Source organism: Musca autumnalis, unplaced genomic scaffold (assembly GCF_047663935.1).
Source record: "Musca autumnalis isolate F117 unplaced genomic scaffold, ASM4766393v1 scaffold_4, whole genome shotgun sequence".
Taxonomy (NCBI): Eukaryota; Metazoa; Arthropoda; class Insecta; order Diptera; family Muscidae; genus Musca; species Musca autumnalis.
The window spans coordinates 180,859,171-180,876,995 of record NW_027411977.1 but is presented as its reverse complement, the minus strand read 5'-3'; positions in this window follow the sequence as shown (position 1 = coordinate 180,876,995).

Sequence of the window (17,825 nt, the reverse complement as noted above, 5' to 3'; positions counted from 1 at the left end):
TGTTTAAAATAACTAGCACAACATTATTTCATAACTACTCAGCTATATAGCCTACTTATAGAAAGGAAGTATTATTTATAATGTCTAAATAATTTTAATAAGTAATGTAGTTTTTGTTTGAAACGTCTATCATTACATTATTTCATAGCTACTCGGTATTTTTCTATGCTATCTTAAAGACAACATTCCAGCCTACAAAATTATGTTTTAAATTTTTAAAAAATCTCAACTCGTTTCAAAGTTACCAGCGATTACATTTTCTATTTCATGTTGCATCATTTTCAGCGACAGTCGCTGTATACTTTATAGGGTCTACGCCGAATATTTCGATGTGTTACACGACTACTACGAGAAAGTAATCTAATTGACTTTCAAATTCTTTCCCCCGTTGTGGGGAAGAAACATAAAACCATTAACAATTTCAAATTGTAATGATTAAAATTGAAACGCTTTAAAACTTGTTTGCAATTATTGTTTAAGTAACGGCTATTATCAACGCGGTAATTATAGATTGCCTATGGTATGGCGGAAAATATAACAACAACATTGTTTAGGGGTAACAAATGGACCAACAATAATTTCTGTGTCATTTCAAACATATGTTTAAATTAAGCTAATTCCTTGTGTATTGTTTAAGTGTAATTAATCAGACAAACGTTGTAAACTGTCTAATTTAGATATTTAAACAATATGCTGACTGAATAATTACCCTAATATATCTTTATTTTAGGAAATCCTATAATTAATCTGACTCGAATTTATTCGCTACTTCGCTGCGGAGTTTCAAATCAGCATATTTGAACTGAGACATTAATGCTAATTAATACGGTTAATAATTTTAATGGTCTCCTTTCAAATATTCCTCGCTTTTATGATGTTTTGAATATAAGTCAACCTTTTCGTTATATACCCTATGTAGATCCCAACATAGTAGTATTGTATAAAGAAGTTATGCAAAGTTTGGTTTTCCCAAAAATAACGTAACATTTTAAAATTTCGGTCTCAGATCCACCTATATATGGTAAAAATTAAATTTCCTTTATAATTCCATTTGAAAGAATTAAAAAAAAAAATTTGCTAGCACATCTACGATTTTTGGTATAGAGGTTAAGGAAAAAAATCTGGTTTCCAATCTGCTCGCGTTCACTAAATTGTGTTATAGCGGTTTTTATTCTCTTATAAAGAAAAGATATTTTAAAGTTCCTTATTTGTTGTATGGAGAAAATGTGTGCATATATCAGTAACATCATTTGATATCCATCCGTAGATGCACCATAATTTGTAACATTTGTTTTTTTTTTCGCGGAAAATCAAAAACTTAAAAAAATCTAGGAAAAAATCTAAATTATTCTACCTTAGAGTCCGTATAAACCTCTAAAAATAAAAATTAAAAATATCTACAGAATCTAGACAATGCATAAGAAAATGTGAAACCGAATTTGTAGAGATTGGGTATATATGTAAATTGCATATTATAGCAACAATAAAAGAGAAAAAACTTATTGTTAAACAAGTAAGAACAGACTATAGTCGGACGGGGCCGACCATGTGATACCCTATACCACTATCCCTGTGCACTAGCTTTCCGGGCTAGCTGTTATAAGATGTGCATTAGAAATTTTACCAATTTTCACACAAAAGTTTTGATCAATTTAACCCGCTAAATATTATCCGATCATACCGTTGACTTGCACGCTACTTCTTCATCTCAAACCAAAACTACGTTTAAAATTTCGCGCCGATCGGACTATTATTGCGACCTACAGAGCGGCTACAAAATCGAGCAAAAATTTTGTTTTTGGTCCATTTCATCCCTTTAACATTTCACGATCATCGCCAAAAACTAATCAGTTCTATTCTGGTCCAAACCCGACCTCCATACTAAATTTCGTGACAATCGGTCCATAATTGCGGCCTCTAGCTTGATTACAATTTTTAATGGACGGACAGACGGACGGACGGACGGACGGACACACATCGCTAAATCGCTTTATCTCGTCGAGATATGAAGTTTGGTATACCACATGAGGGGTCTACGACGAATATTTCGCGGCGTTACATGAATTTTTGGGAAAACAAACTTATTATACCCTTTTCCACATTGTGGTATAGGGTATAAATATTATTCGAAATATATATTTGTATATGCTTAGTTTCTTACAGTGATACCTTAAAAGGATAGGAAATTAAAAGTAATATTGAAATTAGTGAATGTTGGTTGATGCGCATCCGATTTTGGATACAGCTAATCAATCTATTTCAATATCTATGCATATTTCGATGTTCCACTCGGCGGCCTTGTGTGCCGTCAGTTGCATCTCACAATGCCAAAAACCTTAAAGTGGGTAAAAGTCACGCAATGTGCACACGATTTTGATGCGCATCCGGTTTCATTAGCGCCCATAAAAAATACGTCAATATACACCTATTTCAAATAGATTCTTTTAGAACCGCGGATGTGCCTCCACATTCTATTTTGCGTAAAAAACGATATTACTCGCGTATCTCTGTAACTTATGGCACGCGTTTTCGAAAATATTATAATCGTGTATAAGGGACTCCATTTATGTAAACATTTTTAAAGAAAATCGCGGTTTAGTACTCGGATTTGTCAAAATATGTTTTTGCTGATTTTCCAATTTTAAGGTATCTATATCCGCGTCTTTAGTTAATAGATTCGATCGCAGAAAGGCTCATTAGATCCGTCCCGTAAAAAAAAAACTAAATTCACGCGGGGTTCAAAGGAAATTGAATGACACTTGTAAATTTTAAACGCAAAAATAGGTTTTTTAAGAAAATTCATGCATCAAATTTTGGCCTTTAGACTCCAATCACTACGACACTCTAAGCAGCACACTCATGAGATATACATTAAACGACGTAAAATCACGAATCCTATAATCCCATTACTAGTTTGGAATATTATATTGTTGCGCGTCTGGATTATTAATTATTTACCCTTTTTCTACATTGATGCCAACACAGCTTCCACGAAAATTAATTTTAATGGTCTACATTATGGGATCCCTCCTAAAATACTTCATTTTAAAGAAGACATACTATATACAGTGCCCGGCATAATTATTTTGTCAAGTTTGAAAAAATTATGTGTTTGGTTTTTTACCGGATTAGACTTCAACAAAAATATGAAAAAATATTCTGGCTAATCCTTTACTAGAGTACTTAAAATTAGTAATAAATTTTAGCAATTCAAATTTACGATTGCACTTTTGTAATGTAAATAAAATTTCACTGCGTGGCATAAGTATTTTGAAAAAATTGTTTTATTGATTTTTAGACTTCAAAAATTAAAAATGTTTTGTTTATACTTATGATTATTATTAGTTACGGCAAAAATAACGTGTTTTACAAACATCTGTACCGTTATGTACCCATTTACGGATCGATATTTCAAGGATATAGGGATATTGAAGAAATTTGTCTTTAAACAACATTTTCGATGGTTTTCTCCCATTATCTCGGAATATTTTGCGGATTTCCACTTTTTAATGAGAGTAGGAACCATTTTCTCTTACAAATGTGTCATTTGGATGAAACTACTTTTAATTTGAACCCGAAATACGCTCCAAACCTGCACCACAAAATTCAGCCTTACCATAGTAGCAGTGTTCTGCAAATGAATACATAACACTTCGATCAGTTTACTACCATGTATTTGTGAAAAATTGTTTAAAGTGCGAAAATATTCATTACAGTCCACAGCATTATCGATAAAAATTAAATATCACAGTATTATAAATGGTGGATCAACCTATTCTGATGCCTGGGAACATTTGGGCATGGCAGTAGCATCAGAAGGGCATTTATTTCACAAAGATATCAAACTTTTTGGCGGTTTTTTGACTCAAGCTTACTGAAAAGTGTATTTAAAAATGAATTATGTTCAAATACATTTTTATCAGTCCATAATATCCTCCACCGCAATGATTGATGGGGTGCAAATGATTTTGATCGAAAATCTAATTGACAATTTCTGTGGCTGTGATTTATCAACCGAGTGGAATAGCAAAAAATGACTTCACGTTGATTTTTTTCTAATGTTTAGAGGTTCTAGTCTTAATAGAGAGTTTGCTTTGACATCGAAATTTCTCAGAAGATGAAGATTTGTGTGCTTAAGTGAGATAAGATTTGCAATTCTGCTCTATTTACCGGAGAACAACTTCAGTAATTTCACATTTTCTGCCTAGATCGCGCATATTTACATCGTTTTCAGTATTTTGAGATTTATTTGTAACAAAATAAATAGATAACTGCAGCAATGTCTAAACATTAGCCACATTTATTACCGAAACTGTAATTTTAAATATCACTACAATTTTTGACACCAACATTCCCTATTTGAATTAAAAATCTATGACTGTCAAGTACATTTTCTCTAAAATGTTAATAATTTAGCTAAATCAATTAATTTTGTTACCAAAAGATTCGATTAAGTACCAAAAGTAATATAATTATGACATGTCAAAATACTTATGCCGTATTGCGTTTGCCTCCCTTTTTAAACATTCGCCTACCTAATCACAAATAAAGCTGGACTTTTTTTGATCCACTTATTTTTATTTAGCTGAGAGGACAAAGAAAAGCCCTAAGCTGTTAATATCCCGTTATATGAATGCTGACAATAATTATATGCCCTTTAAGACAAATGTAGATTTTGTCAAAATAATTATGCCGGGCACTGTAGAATATGTTAACAGTTCGCGAACTATGAATGGATGAAACTCGGATTCATATTGTATGTAGGTTTTGACTAACCCCCATGGACCGGTATTACCCATGTTTATGTATTTTGAGGGATTTTTGTAAAATTTTCGAACCGAGATTGCTGTAATTTGGTATTATGTTCAGTCAGAAGATAAGAATATCAACGATGAGCTTTTATAAAGAGTGTAGCTAAATTTTCCTTCTGGAGTGGATATAACTTGGTATTTTAGAATTTAAATGGGTAGAAAATCTCCACTCAGAAAATTGTAAGTATAAAATGGTTATCATCAGTTAAAATATTATTATCCTCCAAGGAATTATACTTAGTGCAAAAAAGATCTTAGTAGTTACTAATTGTTCATATTTAATTCAATAGAGTGGTGGTGGAGGGTATAAAATATATGGCCCGGCCGAACTCAACGCCGTTCTTACTTGTTGAATATGTTATATCTCAAAAATTACTGAACCGTTTTTCATGAAAATTGCTGACACCTTTTAAACTTTGCCCGGGGTAAGGAAATGAAATAGACCCATAGTCCCTCTTATGGGTATATGTACATAGAATCATTTTCTTAGTCGAATTATGTATGTCCTTCCGGTCACTACATACAGGTCGAAATTATTGTCCAATTCCAACGAAAAGTGGGGAAGATCATTTGTAAGCCATCGGAAAACGTTACTGTTTTGGTGCGAATCGGTTCAGATTTTGATATATCCCCCATATATATTTTCGGCCGATTTCATGTATTGGGTGCACCAACCTGTACATATGTCCAGTTTCAATGAAATTTGGAACCCCTGATGGAATATGGTCTAGAAATAAATTTGCTATATTATATTTAAATCGGTCCAGATTTATATTTAGGTACAAAATTTCACCGAATTCAAAGTTCAGATTTCAATTTAGCAGGAAAATTTCACTGAATTCAAAGTAGAAATAAGTTTGTCAAATTCTATTGAAATCGTTTCAGATTTGGGTGTTTGGTGTACCAAACACAAATTCTATCCAATTTTCATTAAATTTTCTTTCGATTTCATATATTGGACGCAAAATTGGACAAATATTTTGATGAAATTTTGTAAAATGTGACGCAATTTGGTCTAGAAAAATTTCGCCCAATTCAATTAAAATCGCGGTGGTATAGGGTTCATACAGTTGGTAGCGTCCGACTTTCATATTTTCCTTACAGGTAATTTTATTGACCATAAATAAGCCTTCAAACTGAATTTAAGCGATTTCAAGGCTGTTTTCTTTAGTTAAAATAAGTATAAGTAAGAATGGGACGGACTGGCCCGAACATGTAATACCCAACACCACTGCTATAGGCACTAGCTTTCCACAACATTTATTTTTACATCACATGGGTAATAGCAATATTTTCTTTACGGACCTACCATATCTGATTCTATGTCACTAGGGTTATAACTTTTTTGCATTTTCTTGCAAATATAAAAAATTCCAATTTATTTCAGCCGAATTATTTCACCGGAGCGACCTTAAAACGCCTTTTCGTTATCAGGACAACTTTTGTCCATAGTTTAAATAGAGATGTACGCATCCCGTTCGATATAGTCCCCATACAAAAGTTCCGCCCGGTATTTTACGTTTTGGTGTATCCCAGAATTTTCTACCATATTAGCTCTTATTTGGTATTTTCGCTATCGAAAGTTTTCATTATCCTAATTATATCAAACATTTTGTCATTTGTCCAATTGATTTCATGGACTTATAATCCGCACAAAACTGAACTCGTTTTTTTTTTTTTTTTTTGAATACCTAATGAGTTTAAAGCCTCAAGACCTTTATAGTCATTATAGAATTCCGCCACACTTTTTATTTGATAATGTAATGACATGACATAAAGACTTTATTCAGATATTAATGAAAGTTTGTTAATTAAGTACATTTTCAGTACAGAACCATAAGAACAATATAAATTTTCATTTGAAATTTCCAAAAACCAAACCATTTCGGGTGGAACCCGGTCCCAGTGACCCATCCTACACTACACTAATACTTGAATCTAGGTAGTATGTTTTGATGAGATGGTCAAATATCCATAAACCAAAATGCAACCAGTTTGGTTGGAAAATATTTTAAATGATTAAAAATCTCTCAATACACAACAAAATAAATCGAGAAACAATTTTTGGAAAAACCTAAAGCCTAGTTAGTTATTGTCAGATATACTCCTTGGATCCTTGTATCTATTCAACGCAATAAGAGTTACCGTGAGTCCGCAAGTTCCCAAATTAATAATGCCGTGGTGTACAAAACAAATACACAAACGTTTATTGATAATTTAGACAACAATATTCGAAGGCTTTTCAGACAAGAATATTCGTAGAAGTTTAAAAACGGTAATAAAATATTTTATATTGATTGCTATGAAATAAAAAAACTGTTTTAACAAAGTATTTGAATTGAAAAGTATAAATACTACAACAGTCATCACCAAATGACAGCAGTTAGATATAGTTTACACTAGCTATCAATGTCATATGTACGTAAATAAACACATTCCATATCTACCCACACATACAATGTGGAGACGTAACGTAAATAATGCAGTGATTATTGTCGGTGTAGACTCAAATAGAAAATGGTGTAAGGATAATCCCCAATATTGCACAGATTAGCGACTGTATAAGGATGGAAAATACCTCATATGACATTGATGGATAGTGTAAACTACCTCTTAATAAGAACCCAGTTGTTAGGGTAACTAGGGAATAACTAGCAATTTTGCTGGCTACTGGCAAACACCCCTAGTTACCACCCAATCTACTCGCAATGTTATATACTGGTGAATTTAACATGGGGATGTCATAGGAAGGGGTCTATTGTCTCCTCACTGCATTACTAGTAACCACCCAATTCGATAGTCGTGTGAAGGCAATTGTCTCTTTATTGCATTACCAGTAACCATTCAATTCGGTAGTCAGAAATTATAGCCAAAATTATTAGTAAGTTGAAGTCAGATAAATGGGTAAATGCATATATGTATGTATGCATTAGCCACACTTTATTTTATTGCATGGTGTGCAAAAATTTTACAAATGACAATAGCTGTGTCTTTTTACGTGATAATTAGTAATAATAATTATTAATGTCGCAGATTTTGACAGTTGTATAAAGGAAAAGTTGCTGAAAAAATGTTTCAGCAACATTTAGTATGTAAAATGACACCCCTAATATAATCTTGTATACTTATGGATATGACAGGTCCATCCTGATCCTTGATACTGGAACCAGTGCGTTACTACTTGATACAGCGACTTCTGTTTATTTCGTCCTTGGAATATTTTTCTAGTGCGTCAGATCATTCAAAAGTTCCTGAAATAAAATGTATACAAGTTTATTGAAATGACGCGATAATGTATTCCGTCAAAATAGATATCAATACTTACCACAGATATATTATAAATATTCTTCTTAAATTGTTCATCCTTTCCATGATTTAGCTCGTAACACGTTCTTTTTTGGCATCTTAAATGTTTGCACAACAAACGCATCAAAATACGTTTATTTAATTGTGAATAAACAATATGACAGAACATTTTTATATTTTGTTTAAAAAAAGAAATAATGTTGAAAAGAGATTACAAGAGAGAAACATTGTCGAATACACTATCCATCGGTAGTCTATAAAATAGTCAATATATTACATGCCGCATTACCTGTAACTAGTGAATTGACATGATAGGCAGGAAAGCCAATTTCCAGTGGCAAAAGCAGGTTATAGGCTATTTTGTCTGTCATTTTTGGGTGTAAAGTAACTAGGATCAATGAGTTACTAGTTACATAACTATGCCAAAGTAGACAATTGCTATTTATTGAACAACTGGGAAATTAACGCATACATATGTACATACATATATGTAAATTTAAAACTCTATATTAGAAATTCAACCCGAAAAAATCAATAGTTTCGCTTTAGCCTTAAATTCCTCTGCAGCCACTGAACCGATTGTTAGCGAATTTAAATTGAAGAAAAGCTTGTGATAGTCATTTTTAAAATGCCGTTTCATTTTTAAAACTATGTCACGATGTTAACAAACTGTAGAAATCATTACTACACCATTCTATGCGGGTAATCATTTGGTAATTTATTATTTTTTACGAAAATTATTATTTCTGTAACAAGTTATTTCAGAAAGAGGGTAGTTGTGCATTATTTTATTAATACAGCTCACAAATCTCTGGCAATTTATCATTTATTTTTGTCAGCTATTAATGATGGTCATTAAGATACACAATATCTCAATTTCAAAAATAAGCAACAAGAACAAAAACAACATCTGCGCCAAAGCGTCTGCATTTAAAATTCTGTGTTTAATCGCAATCGTGTTTTATATCGCAATTCGATAGCTTTGATAATACGATAGCTTTGGCCATTAGCTGTAATATCACAGTAGGATAATGCACAGTTCTATAATTTGCATAGCACAATTTCGAATTACATTTGCAAATTAAACAAACTTGTCTAGTCTCTGTGTACAGTAGAATCTCGATAATTTGTGAATAAAATAATAATTGATAGCATCTCGATAATTGGTAATTGTGTATACAGTTACGAATTATTGTGGTAACCGCATACTAGCAAAATTGCAAATACAATGTAAATGCATTTGGTTATACAAATTCTCCTGCCACGTCCCCTCTGAAAACAAAATTATTATAAATTATTATGTAAATGTAGAATTATGATTATTAATTTGTCATTTAATATTCATTAACAACTTTTGACAACTGAAATTAATCACATCTGTGGTTTTTCATGCGGATGTTTTTTTTTTTGCTTCTGGCCTCAATATAAAGCAAAATAAAGAAGCTAACGATATTATTAACTGTCTTCTGGTGGTATTTATAGGTAGTAATTGGTGAATTTCATTATAATAAGTTTCAGTTATGTCAACATTTCTTTAGTTAAAGAGCATAAATATTTAAATAAATACTCTGTCCAACTAAAGTATAACACGATCCGAATATTTTCAAAAAATTGCATTACACATGAACCGGACTATATACGTTTGAAACTATAGGAAAAATGGAGTAAAATGATACTTAAGATTCTTCGTTCTCTCATCCTTTTGACCTTTTAAAGGACATTCAAATTTCAAAGGACAAACTTTTTCAAAACAAATATTTAAAATACTTGTACTCATCGCACGATGCTGTTGTTGGTGTCATATTAAAGAGGAAAATATTGGCTTTATTTTGATTTATTGCATTCAAGGATAACTAGGACATCAAAAATGTCCCTTAAAAATTAAATACTAAAAAATCCTTTGAAAACATATTTTTTTTCAAAAATTGTCTTAATATGCTTTATGTAGTGCAATACTTCACGAAATTTCAATATCCTAGCTTTGTATGTTATCGTTATAAATAAAAATCGAATGTCGTTAGTAAGGGTTTTATGCAAAGAAAATTTGACCACGACCACTTTTACGCACACTTTTTTCAATTTTTATCTTTTCCACAAAAACTACTGAACCGATTTTTCTGAAATTGTCACGGAATGTACAGGTATGGCCCCCAGTGAATAAAGGCTACAAATTTAGTTACGGAGGGGACGAGGTACTTCCCATATACCCTATTTCTTTAAAAATAAAAATCAAACCCTCGTCATAACCCGTCTTAGATTTTTATTCAAAGAAAATGTTCATCTTTTCTACAAAAACTACTGAACTGATTTTCCTGAAATTGTCATGGAATGTCCAGGGATGGCTCCCGTTGATAATAGGCTATATACTTTATTGAATTTCGGAAGGGGCGGGGTACTTCTCCTATACACTATTTCTTTAAAAATGCTATATTTACAATAATTACGAATGTATCGGTTTGGAAATTAATTTGGGAGACAATTGTGGCTGTGTCTCCGATCTTACCTACCTTATTTGGGACCCAAAGTCTTGACCACGCCCACTTTTTAAAATATGTTACATCTACAAAACTACTGACCCGATTTTCCTGAAATTTTTAGGGAATGTACGGGGATGGGCCAGGTGAAAATAGGATGCATTTTTTTTTTTGACTTTCGAAAGGGCGGGGAATTTCCCTTTGCCATATTTAAAAAAAAGCCATATCTTTATGAATAAAAATCATAACCCAACTTGGGTTTTTATGGAAAGAAAATTTTACCACGCCCACTTTCTTCAATTTTCAATTTAAATTGTTTTTTCAGGGAAGGCTCCCGAAAACATGCTACATATGATCTACAATCTAGGTACTTCTTTGGGGCCTAAAGACCCGACCACGCCTGCTTTTTTGTAAATATGTTATATCTCCAATACTACTGAATCGATTTCCATGAAATTTGCAGCAAAAGTTCATGGTAGGAGAGCACAACCAGAGACAAACCTGAGGAAAGTCAGCAAGAGGACATATAACAAGGCTAGGTGGACCAAACTTTGTGCAAATTACGCCCTATACAAGGATAGTTTCAACAATTATAAGTATCAGGTCAGGAAAGCTAAGAGGAATTCTTGGATAATCTTTAGTGAGGCAATAGAGAGCGTTACTGTAGCTGCAAGATTTCGCAAGGTGATCTCAAATTATCCAAAACCTATTGAGAGTATCAAACGAAGTGATAACAAGTGGACGAACTCCGTTCTAGAGACTCTAAACCTACTGGCAAAGAATCACATTCCTGTGTGCAATGGGGCTAATTCTTGTGCTGAAATTGGCTTGCCAAAGCATATGCGGAAGTGCTGGTGAAAAGGACAAATAATAAATGATTTGATTTGATTTGCATCCCCAAATTCTTTTTCTACCTCATTGTAACTCTTTAGCCGAATTACCTCTTTTTTGACCGCATTCTGACTGGGAGTAGTATACATTCAATTACAATTGCTACTATGTACTGAAGTTGCTTGTCTCTACGGGAGGATGTGCATGTGGCAAAAGGATATGAATAAGGGGCGTCATAATTGTTTTTGCCACAAACGAATTCAACTCATTGAAATATATTTTAAAGATAGTTAACACAGTAGTATCTCGATTTAATGGTAGAGTAAGAGCAATATTGACTAATTATCGAGGTTTTTAACTTCTTAATAGCGTTTCTTACATGTTATATTCACTATAAACTCATTGCTAAAATTCCTCTAAATCCATTCACAATAATCAAGGTTTCGGTCATAATAGTTCAACAAAAAATTGTTAACTTTTAATGGACTACTTCAATACCAGGAATACAAAACTATTTCAATAACATTACAACTTCGAGCGTGTATTCGTGTATACGTTCTGTGTAAAACTTATTACTTAAGCCAGAAACATTGACAAACTTCGTTGGCTTAAAGTGACAACATGGTTAATGACAAACTACAGACTTTTACCTAAATTCAAAAGTTTGATATCGGTACCTAATGACTATCACATTTGTCTAAACAGCTATCATCCTTTGCTTGAAACAGAATCTGTGTACTCTAATACCTCGATTTGCTTTAATAGTTGGTTCCGGCGAACTTCAAAGCAATGCGAAACAACGCAAAGCGAAACACATGTTTGTGTGAAGAATTTTTTTATTGGTTCCAATGCGAATAATTCATAGCATTTTATTTCTCTGAGAAAAAAAACTGTATTATTTTTTTGGATGAATTAATTATTTGGCAAATAAATGTCTTTTCTATATTCTTTTTTAAGCTAGGTAGACCTAAGTTTGTGTAAATTTAAAATTTAAATTTGTGTTATTACTTGTGCTCATTGACGAAAAACGTCATGTGAATATTAATTTAATTTTATATTGTCATGAAGCTTGGATTAATTTGATGTTTTTTAATAAAATAGACGAATCCCCTGCAGATGTGCACAAAAATTGACGAAACGTGGGGAAAAATGGAATAAAATGGTATTTTTATTCACTCAAACATAGGTCTAGCTAGCATAACAAACAATATAAAAATCTTCTTTTATTCCCTTTTTGAAATTTCCGTTGCGATTTTCATCTGAATCGTTGTATACAAATATATCAATTGCTTTTGATTATAACTTGCATACCTTCTGATATTTGAGTGGCCTTTAAATTTCTTTTTTCTGTGGTAACATTTTTAAGCACGGGTAATTCTTCCTCTAATTCATGTTCTGAGGCAATGGAAAATAAATAATCGTTGCTAATTGTTTCATCGTGTGACGTTAAGTACTCATGAAAGTCCTCTTCACGAGATATAGTATTTTTTGTAACGCAAATCCAAACAAAATCTATTATTTTCGAAACAACGCAAATCGAGGTATTAGTGTATATGTGTACGATATGTACTTTATAAAATGATTTTGTTTCATTGGTTGCGTAAACCCTTTATTTGGCAACGAGTATTGTGCTCGTAGTAGAAAACGAAGTTCAGATGAGTTGGTGGTTAGTTGTGGCAAAACTTATTTGAAAACTTTAATTAAAACATATTAACTCCCTATTAAATTCATAATACAATCTTACCTCAGTATCATCAACAAAAGAGTAAAGAAGAGTACAAAACAGGACATTTTTTAAACAGAATGGAAAGAAAATAATTTTACGTGTAAGGGAAGTGAGGAAACAGTGTATCTCTTAAGTTGTTTGGGTAATGATGAAATGAAATGATCTTAGCTTATGCTTCATAGTTTTTCATTTAAGTGTAAAATTTTAGAGTATTATACGGCTTTGAAAAAATATGTAAAGCACGGTGGTCGGGAACTCATTTTAAATGAAAGGTGCTTACACCTAGGAAGTTTTTGCGGATTCTGAAACTATAATATTCATTAGGGTTATGACTTTTTTACAACTTCATATCCCTGTATCACAGCGTGATGAGTTTCTACATAAGATTACATAAAATCTTAAATATAAAGTGATTCGATAAAAAAAGCTTCCGCACAAAAAGCTTTTAAAGTTTTTATTTTCCAGCTACTTTCCATACTTGTTAGGGGTGGCGATTCAGTAACTCAGCAAATCCCGATCCCGGGATTTTCGAAATTATTTATTTATGGCGTTTTATTCACATATGGAAAAAATCATCTGTAAATTTGTTGTTGAACATATAATTGATCAATTACGCCACGAAGAGTAATATTTTAAATACATTTAGTACATAAATGAATACGTCAAAGAGAGTTTCTTAAAAACATAGTATAATGAAATTGTACTTTTGAAAAGAATGAAAACGAGAACGCTGTGATAAATACTTCAGCAATTCGCATCTAAGGCATCCACTAATACAGGTAATTGGAAATACCGTACAGAAGCTATGTGAGTTAGATCCCTAGAACACTCTCGCGTCGTTAATAGATTCCAAAAAACTGTGAAACGAGGCAAAGTGTCTACAAGGAACATCGGAAATGTAGCGACACACAGTGAAAATGGGTACTTACATAACACAAAGGTCTTAGTGTAATAAAAAACATCTAACGAATTAGCTTTACAAGGAACATCGGAAATGTAGCGACACACAGTGAAAATGGGTACTTACATAACACAAAGGTCTTAGTGTAATAAAAAACATCTAACGAATTAGCTTTTTTGGTAAGGGAGTCATTTCTCAGAAATCTTATTTTATTTTTTTATTCAAATAATATTTTCCTCTTTTAATTGGATCAATTTATTTAATTTTTCAATAAAATTTGATTTTTTGCTTTAAAAAATACTTCTATAGCGGCAAATCCCGCAGTCCCGAAACCCCGGGATAAGGAATTTCGAAATCCCGAACCCAGAGATTTTTGAAACCCTGTCCCGTTCGAAATCCCTAATACTTATAGGATAATGAAGATAGTTGTAAAATTTTGAAAAAATTTCAATTTTTGGACAGCTAGAAAAGGTGAAGTAGCCGTACCGGGAAATGACATGATTTTGAAAGAGTGGATAATTATTTTTACAATCTATATAAATAAAAATTAAATGTCGTTCGTTGGTAATTGCATCAGTTGAGAACGGCTGGACCGACTTCGATATACATATATATTTTTTAAATGTTTCATAGTACATCTTAGGTTTTTACGGAAAGAAAGATTGACCACACTTACTTAACTCTCACTTTTTTCAATACGTTATATCTTTAAAAAAATCCAACAAAATCTGAGCGAGTTTAGTCCACGTTAGATCCATTTAAGCAAAAATAGCCCATTTAACCCACTTGTGTAATCGAAAGCCCAACGGGAACGACCCCAACGAAAACTCTCCGATTTTTTTAATATTCGTCCGAAGGTAGGGTTTGTTGCGCTGATTACGGAGAAAGTCATGAGCGGCGGATCCGGTACGCTGGTTATTCGAACCGAAAGGCAAGATTTAAAAACCGGGTTAAACCCGGTTCTACTGAACCGATTACAGCAAAGTAGATATCGTTTGAAAGCTTATGGAAATATGGAAATATTTACCTGTTCGCCTCATAATGTACTTACGCGGCTAATTTTTAATTTGACCTTTAGATCGTGATATCTCTAAAATAGTAGGTGTTTTTATACCCTACACCACTATGTGGGGAGGGTATTATAAGTTGGTTTTGGCCAAAAAGTTTGTAACGCATCGAAATAATGGTCGTAGACCCATACTTATATATACCAAAATGAATGTCTCGACGAGCTGAGTCGATCTGGCTATGTGTGTCCGTCCGTCCGTCCGTCCGTCCGTCCGTCCGTCTGTCCGTCTGTCCGTCTGTCCATCTAAACCTTGTAATCACGCTACAGGTCGTAATTTTGATCGGATCGTCACGAAATTTTGCATGCTGATGGGGGTCCCGGAGGGGATGAAGCCTATTGTTTTTGGTGATGGTCGGATAATATTTAGGGGTCGGAAAGGGCAAAAAACTTAGGTGGATAAAATGACAAGGTTTTTTTCCAAAGCGAATATCTCAGCTTCTATTTGGGGTATACCAAAAGCAAGACCCGACAATGAAAGTAAAAAATATCACCTTTCAGATGATGTAAGGTAGGTGCTCCTAGGTGATCAAACAACGAAGATATCACAATAGTAGCAAATAAAACCCCAATTTTCGTTTTTGCGATTTTAATTATATTGACGAATATCACAGCTTTGGTTGAAAGTTTTCCAAAAGCAAAGCCTGACTATAAAAGAAGAAGATCCCGTCTTTACAATGATGCAAACTAGGTCGGCGTAGGTAACCAAATAACGGAGACACCGCAATAGTCGGTAATACATCCCATTTTTCCATTTTTTTGGAAATCACGCTACAGGTCGCAATTTTGATCGGATCGTCACGAAAATTTGAGGGTTAATGGGGGTCTCACAGATGAAGAAGCCTACTGATTTTGGTGACGGTCGGATAATATTTAGGGGTCGGAATGGGCAAACACTTATTTGGAGAAGAGGTCTACGTTTTATTTCAAAGCAAATATCTCTGTTTCTTTAAGAGGTATATCAAAAGCAAAACCTGGCAAGGAAAGTAGAAAATATCACCTTTACAACGATGTACAGTAGGCTGTTGTAGGTGGTCAAACAAAAGAGATATCTCAATAGTCGGTAATGCATCCCATTTTCTGATTTTTTTTGTAATCACGCTACAGGTCGCAATTTTGATCGGATGGTCACGAATTTTTTGGGAGTTGATGCGAGACCCACAGAGGAAGAAGCCTATTAAGTTTGGTGCTGGTCGGATAATATTCAGGTGTCGGAATAAGCAAAAAGTTTATGTGGAGAAAAGTCAACGTTTTTTTCTTATGCGAATATCTCCGATTCTGGCAGGAGTATTACGAAAGGAAGGCCAATGGTAGAAGAAAATATCTCCTTTATATTGATGCAAAGTATATTGACGTAAGTGGGCAAACAACCGAGATATCGCAAAAGTCAGTAATATATCCATTTTTTGTAATCACGCTATCGGTTGGAATTTTGATCGGATAGTCACGAGATTTTGGGGGTAGATACGGGCCCCACAGAGGAAGAAGCCTTTTGATTGTGATGATAGTCTGATAATATTATACATATTATGTTTGATGGTATTCGGATTATATTCCCTAAAAGAAATGTTTACCAGTGAAAAGCTTATGCACAGGGGTAGTGGTGTAGGGTAACACATGGTCGGCCCCGTCCCGACTATAGCCTTTGCTCACTTGTTTTAAAAATCATAAATGCCATTATTGTACACAATTGTTAAATCTACAACACGTAATTTAACCGGCTTTTGCTAGGTCTTAAAGATTTTGAGAAAAATTAAAAATCTGAATAATGCTTCCAAAAATGGTCTTTGACCCCGCATAACTTTTTTTGCACACATGGGATCGATGGAGACTTCTAATGGTAAACCCAAGCTCTCCACCAAAATTCAGCTTTGTGGAAATTTTTGCTATTTCCCACTTATACGCATGTCTATTTTGACTGGGCTACTCCGTTAAAGTAAATAAACCTCGTCATATTTACAATATATTCTATGAATTGAATATTTTTTTGAATTTACCATAAAAATCTGAATTTAAAACGAAAAAATCTGAATATCATGAATTCTAGTTGCAATATTCTGAATTTGGAATGAATAATCGGAATCTGATGAATTTCAAATTTCAGTAAAATGTATTAATTTAAAATGGAATTTGGGAATTTCAGTTAAAAATGGTGTAGACTCAGTCCGAAACCCAGGTTTTGATAATGAATTTTATCCGCGGAAATATACCCACCAATACGGGTATGTTCTGTCACACACTTAACCTCTCACTTCACGTCTCAAGCATTTTGTTCACTTCATTTACGCTTATTTTTTGAGTATTTTATGGACGGAGTAGGGTGTATTCTTATTTTTAAATGCCCTAATAAATCTTAGCCTCAAGAAATTCGCAAAAAAATATAAGTTAATGGGCTCAACAAAATGTTTGAGGCGTGAAGTGAGAGGTGAAGTGTGTCTCAGAACATACCCGATAGCGTTTGGATGATTGGTCCGGACCTACTATAGAATTTCCTTACTTGTTCTTGTGTTATATATATTGTGCATTTAAGGCCTGGGTACATAAGCTCGCCTTTCCTGCTTCATTTCTGACATAATAAAAATAAAAGAATAAAAAAAGGGCGAGCCAATTTCAAACTAGGTTGGCCTTTCTTTTCTTTCTGTATTATTTTATCAGAATCAAGCAAAGGAAGCAGGCGAAGCAGCTTATGTACCCAAGCCTTTACTCTGGA